Genomic DNA, 7,263 nt, shown 5'->3' on the forward strand with positions numbered 1-7,263 from the left:
GCTTATGGAGAGCTTTATAATTGGCATGTTGCCCTCCTATATGTTGCCACTTTTAATTCTTAAAACAACCTTATGAAGCAGAGACAAAAGACATACCTTAGTTAGCCCTGCCAGTTGTAGGACTGACTCTTTATAGCCCTAATTAAGAAGAAAGATGAGTATTTAAAAAAAAAAAAACTTAAAACAAATTTTTTTGGACTTGACCAATGAGCACCACTTGCCAGAATGCACATTTCTTACTTCAAAAGTCATTAATAATCTTCCCCTTCTTTTCCCACTATTTGCCTCTGTGACTCTCATTTTTGTATGATTCTCATTTGATTCAAAATGAATAATCTGGTTTTCTTTCAAGGGTTAAAAAGAGGAAGGGGAAGTTAAATCAGCTTCATAGTTTGGCCATTAAATTAGCTTCATAGTTTGGCCATTAAAATTCAAATTCTGTCAAATGTCCAATGAATGAAGCATGCTCCAGGCTTCGCTTTATCCACCATTACATCATTTCAAAGAATATGGCAAAGATGAAAATGTCAGGCAGTAAACCTCTAATAGTGTGTTAGTTGTTGTATAATAGCTAAAGTAACACATGATATGGGGGTTGAATGTTCTTAGAGACTAGACCAAAAGACCCCAAACAGCCAGGCTAAGTTAGAGGTTCATTTTGCCTGAAATACAAATCTCAGAGCAAAACAGAAAACAAACGATGAGAGAGAAAGGGTAAGAGACTTACCTTTGGTCATCCAATGTGTAAATGGCTGTCCAGGTCAAGTGCCTGCCTCTAAGGTGTGGTAAACAAACCAGTTATCTCTTAGCTCTAGTTTTCCAGTAAACCTTAATGTTTTTTATTATACAATGTATAATGTTTAAATTCTGTATCTAATAATTCCCTAGAGAGGGAGGGAGAGTTTCTATGAGAAAGCAATTAAACATTGGTCTCTTGTTGGCTGAGAGAAATTAAAGAGAAAGTTCATATAACAAGAAGTGTACAAAATTACATTGAAAGTAGAACTCCATAGGGGAGATGCATGCAATAGTTTACAGGAACTCTGCATCCCTCCCTCGACATACAATGGTCTGATGAATGTCTGAAACTTATCTGATGGGGGCTGAGGGGTCTGTTGGTAGAAATACTGAAACCTATGTGCTTTGAAGAAGGGTGTCTCAACAGTATATGTACACAGACCTCACTCATCCCTTCCCAGCATCTTCTTCAGTTAGTTAATGAGAATCACTGGATCCTATTGGTCAAGGACATTAAACCTAATTACCATCATGATCTAGAACTCTTAAAAATGTATGCATGTACCAGTAGTGGTTCAAAAAATATACTCTTTGAGCAATATAAATTATAATTAGAATATGTGTGTCTCAAGGATTATATATGCAATCAAGTAGGTATTCCTGAGTTTAATTTTGGCAATGAAGGTATTGAGATTCCTCAGGTAAATGTTTTCCCACTCATTGCCTACACATGCATTCACACACACACATGCACACACACACACACAATTTACTTCATTCACTAAATGTTCACTGAGTGTCTTTTAGTATACTGCATGCTATGGATACAAAGTTGAGAGGGCAAGGACCTGTTCTTAAGGCATCTAAACAAGTAAAGAATGAGACTTGCAAACATGTGAATACAATGAGAATTACCAAATTGGATGATCCACAAAGTTGAGTGGCAGATGAGGATAACACATCTAAATCTGTCCTGGAAAAGTTCCCAGAAGAAGATGAAATATGAATAGGTGTTTTCTGGGCAGACAAAGGATTTTAAATTGTATGCTCTGAGTCATGAGATGCCAATGATCAATTGTAAGCAAAGGGGTAACAAAATCAAAATTTGTATTTGAACTCTAGAACCACAGTGAAAGGAGATAAGAGATAGGAATTCCTGGTGGCCAGGCAAATGTCAAGGATTATATTGCAGTAGTTAAAAGAGTGGGAGGACCTACTCAAGTATGCTCATGGCCCTGTTCAATATGGGCACATGCAAGGAGAAGAAGAGAATAGAATATGATGACTAGAAAGTGAGGAAGTTTCTTAGTCAGCTTTTTTTGCTGTTGTGACTGAAGGACCAGACCACAACTGTAAAGGAGGAAAGGTTTATTTAGGGTCTCACGGTTTCAGAGATCTTAGTCCATAGAAGGCTGGCTCCATTCCTCAGGGCTCAAGGTGAAGCAGGACATCATGGTGGAAGAGTGTGGCAGAGGGAAACAATTCATGTGATGATCAGGAAGCAGAGAGAGGTCTCCACTCGCCAAATACAAATCTATACCTCACTGCCCTGCCCAATTCCCACCTCCTCCAGCCACACCCTACCACTTCAGTTACCACTCAGTTAATCCCTATCAGGGGATTAATTCACTGATTGGGTTAAGATTCTCACAATCATTTCTCCTGTGAACCTTCCTGCATTATCTCACAGGTGAGCTTTGGGGGGATACCTCACTTCCAAACCCTAACAGGAAGGAATTGAAAGATCCCAGACTGTGACTTGGGAAACTAGATGAAGGATCTAAACGTTCACTAATATAAAGAATATCAGAGGAAGAGCAGGTTTTGTGGAATAGCTGAGGATGGGCTCCAGAGCAGAGATGAATATGCTTGATTCTGGATGTGAGGAGTTGGCAGTTCCTGGAGGACAGAGGGTGGAACTACCTGGAATACATTTGAAGATATGGAACCAGAGCTTAGGATAGATATTTAGATACAAAACATCGACAGGGGCAAGACCCCACCCCCCAAAGTGTGTATAAAGTGGGGGGAAAAGACATGGGTATTTAAGGAGAGTGTAGAGGAATAGATACCAACGAAGGCCCTGGAGAAGGAGCAGTCATATAGAAGGAAGTCATCCAGGACAGAGAGAAGAGCGATGTCACGGAAGCCAAACCTGGAGCTTCAAGAACAAAGAATAGTTTTGAGTTAGGAGGCAAAGCCAGGCAGTCAGTGCAGTGATATGGGTAGAACCATGTTAGAATGGACCAAGGTAGGAATGGGGAATGTGAAATCATAGATGGTAAATTGGGGCTGCACTTTCTAAAAGAACAGTTACCAAAGGAAGAAACATGAGGGTCATTAAGGAGCTTTTGTTTGTTTGCTGTTTGTCTTTTAAAGGAAAATGATCAACATATTCTTAAACTCAACAATCAACATATTCTTAAACTGAAGTTAAGAAAAAGGCATTGCTAAATGAAATTTCCTAAGGAAACAAAGTGGAATAATATCCATAGTCCCTGTGCTTGGGGTTGCCTTTGACAGGAAAATTGTCTTTTGCTGGAGATGAGGATGAGGAAGGAGCAGATGCCAATAGAGCTAGGCTTATGGGTGAAGGGGTGGCAAAATGAAAGAAGCCACTGCTGATTGCTGCTAGTCTGTAAATTAGAAGAAAGGTCATCCCAAAGAGAGAAGATTGAACGTTTTGAAGAGTGGCGAAGGTTTGGAATAGTAGCAGAGGGAGAAGGGAGAAGCACGTGTAATTGGACTGCCGAGTAACATTAAAGGCACAACTGAGATTAGTTTCACTCCAGATTTATGGTCTCCGTTCTGTATGGTCGTGATTTTTCTTCTTCCTCCTGCACAGCAGTGCTCAAGGAATGTTTACAGCTAAGGAGGCTCCTTAGAGGATTGCCTGAAGGACACGAAGTCCATCCATCTCTTCAGATAGTTTAGATTACATCTCAGAATCAAGGTAAACCATCCACGCTAAACACTTGAGCCATATTGTTTTGGCCCTTTTTACTATTACTCACTTTTACTGAATTACATCTTGGCATTGGGCCTTGGCTTGCACTGAGGGACTCAACAAGAAACAGCCATGGGCCTCCCAGCATGGTTTGTATTGTAAAGGACTTTCCTCTGTATCAATTCGTGTTCCTCTCGTGAGGAAATTAAGAGCCATTTCCCTTAGACCTCAGTACCAGGAGACAATGTGTCTATGTGTTTACCTGGTGCAGAGTCAGGGGTCATCAGACTCATGGTCTGAAGCTGGAATGCTTGGGTTCAAATCCAGCATCCTTTACCTATTAGCTGGTTGGCCTTGGGCCTGTTAACTTCTGTGTCTCAATTCCTCACCTATAACAGAGCAAAAATAATAGCCATTACTTCATGGGGCCTCAGTGAGAATTCAATGAGACAATCAACATAGAAGTATTTCGTAATGTTTCTGGCAAATCATAAGCCCTCAGTACAGATTGGCTGTTGTTTTATTGTTATCTTACAACTGATCTTTTTGGTTTTGTGTTTCGCCTTCATTCTCAGCAGGGCCTGCCTTGGCATGTGCTAATCTTCCTCTGCTCTCCACTTAATATTATTCTGCCATTTGTTCTTTATCCACACTTCATTTATTTTTTATTTAATGTAATATCCACGTAGCTTCATTTTGGAATGAGGGTAGACTATAAGAAAGTAAATTAAAGGAGGTCTTTTATCAGTAGATAACAATAAAGACTCTTCTGTTTTTGTCCCTCCTTTAGGAAGAGTTTCAAAGATGGTGGAAAGGACTTGGAACTTTCTTATCCCGCATGTGTATTAGAAACGCAAGCTTCCTTGAGATCCTTTTCACCTTCTACTGACTTTTCTTATAATCCTTCTTGATGGTTTCCTACCAGGATTTAACCTTGAATCAGTATTTGCTTATGTAGCTCTTGTTGTAAATAAATAATATGTTACTTTAATTGCAGAGAGAGAGGGCTGGAATGAGGGCTTGTTTGTGGGGTCACAGGGTCTGGGTTTAGACACCAGTTCTGCCACTGGAACTCTCTGGTCTCAGTTCTTTTATCTTCTATGTAGTGTTAACAATATTGATGTCAAAGTGAGAAATAAAGGACTTCAGTAAGAATTAGGTTGAACCTGCATCCAGTGCAGGAGGTAGCATTCAAGTAGTCACTCCAACTGGTACTTAAAAAATCAGGCCAAATAATTCAGTCTTCTTATATGTTTAAAGGTAACCATCCTGAACATACTTATCTTATTGAGCTTAGTTATTAGACACATATATACAAGCCACTTAGGAATATTTAGTCAGAAATAAAATCAAAAAGCTTTAACTCCCTTTTAAGAACACCATACTTAAGAAATTTTATCTCCGTTTCAAAATATCAACTTGCCTCGCTGTGTCACAGGATGAACATGAAAAATATTCCAGATTGGACTCTCTGATTTTAACAAAATAAATGATCTGAAAAATCCCCCATATACAAATAAATCTGCTTTATCTTCTGACAGACAATAGCTTTGTTTTTGTTTTATTTTATTTTTCCTCGTTTCTGATGCTTTTGTTGCTACCTTGGCCAGGTAGCACACATTGATGAAAGGCAGGTTTGGTTTGGTTTGGTTTTAGCTGGGAATGGGGATGGTGTATCCCAGGTGTTGCTATCAAAAGCATAGCAAAGGGTTTAGGCCCACTTCTTTGAGGAAAGGGGAAGACTCACTTTGCTTTGCCCCTCCTAACTCTCTGAGACCAAAGTTGAAAATCAGAGGGTGTTGTGTTGAAGGGCCACTCCCATCCCACAGAATACCCCTGAGAAATCAGTGTCAAATCACACAAAAAGAGCCCAGCTACAATGGTTGGTCTTCAAAGGGGCTCATTTATTATATTGCTCAGTGCCCCACAGAGTTGCTCCAAGCTCATAACTGCTACTGATTTCAAAGAGAGCTCTGAACTTGCATACGCTCCACAAGGCACAGCACAGGATGAGAAATAGGCTGAGTGGTTTTAAGCCACGTTCAGACATTTTTTAATGTTCATAAATGTCTTTGGCACCATCACTTTCACATAGAAACCCACTTACCTCCTGCCGCAAAGTGTGAAATAAAGCCATTTTCAAGCCTGGGTAGGGGATGGTCTGGAAATTGGGCTAAATCTTCAAACTGCATGAAGACTGAAAATAGGATTCACAAGCTGGAGCTCAGATCTCACCCAGTCATTTCCAAGGTCAGGTCACTATGACACTCTGCTTTATTAGAGCAATACCACCCTTAAAGGGTTAAGATGATAAACCATGGTGATCCCAGTAGCTTCCAAATGACCCTGGGGTTAAACTGAAGGCCAGGGCTTCCAAAAATTGGTGGTCTACTGAAGGAGAGAAATACTGTCCCAACTGGGGCTTGACTGGGAATCAACTGGCCCCACCCTGGGAAACCTCCAGTTGGGGCCTGGCATTCATGACCACCGCTTCTGCCTCAGGAGATGCTGTAGGCTCCCCCTTGATTGAGGATATTTGTGGGAGATCTACAGGACCCTTCAGAGGTTTTCTCCTCAACAGCCTGCAGACAGATTATCCATTTTCCGCAATTCTGTTTCTGTGGTCCCTTTATCACTAAGACAAGGAGGAAGAGATTCTTCAGCCCTCAAACACTAAGACTTCTCACTCAGAGAGTTAATTCTCCAGGGAATCTGCTCCATGACCTCATCAGCACCTTGCTTTTGGAAAGGTACAGAAAAAGAGGCATCCTATTCATGTACTGCTTAATAAACACTAATTAATTCTTGGGCAATGGGTTATATCGTACACCATCTTTAGTAGGAAACAGAAAGCTATGTGTTGAAGAGAAAAGAAGTTGAATTATGAGAAATCAGATGCAATTTGCATAAATCCAGGAATAGCTTCTACAAGTATGAAACTATATAGTCCCTTCTCATAGTCCCTTTGCTATTTAAGAAAACATTGCTAAACATTTATCTGCTATAAATCTCCACTAGTTATTTATTCCTTCAACAAATTCTTACTGAGCACTTGCTATGTGCAGATGCAATTCTAGTTGCTGGGATGCAGCAGTGGACAAAGCAACAAAAATCCCTGAATCAGACTGGGTGAGACAGATGATAATAAAATAAGAAGGGGGGGGGGAGCACCTCTAGTGTGCCTGATTATCATGAAATGAGCAGGAGTGACGAGGTAGAAAGGGATACAATCTGAGACTGGGTGACAGTCCCAGGTGGCATTTGAATAAAGAATCCTGAGGGACCTTCGCTTTTAAGTGCTTATCTTTTTGTTGTTATTAGTCTAAATGTTGGTAGAAAGCAACTAACTCAGAATTATCTCTGAAGTCTTTTCAAAACTTTGAAGGAATGTCTGACTTGCCAAAAATGATGAGGCAAAGCAGCCCTGTCCTCAGGTGCTTGCATCAATTTGGCTGTGCCATGGGGCTACCACAAAGCCCTGGAAGAGGGAACTGCATCTGGCATTGTGTTGTGCACACAGCGAGTGCCCAATAAGCACTGTTCACTTACAGATAAGATCCATGGTCTTGGATTGGATC

The sequence above is a fragment of the Marmota flaviventris genome, chromosome 13 (assembly GCF_047511675.1).
Source record: "Marmota flaviventris isolate mMarFla1 chromosome 13, mMarFla1.hap1, whole genome shotgun sequence".
Lineage (NCBI taxonomy): Eukaryota > Metazoa > Chordata > Mammalia > Rodentia > Sciuridae > Marmota > Marmota flaviventris.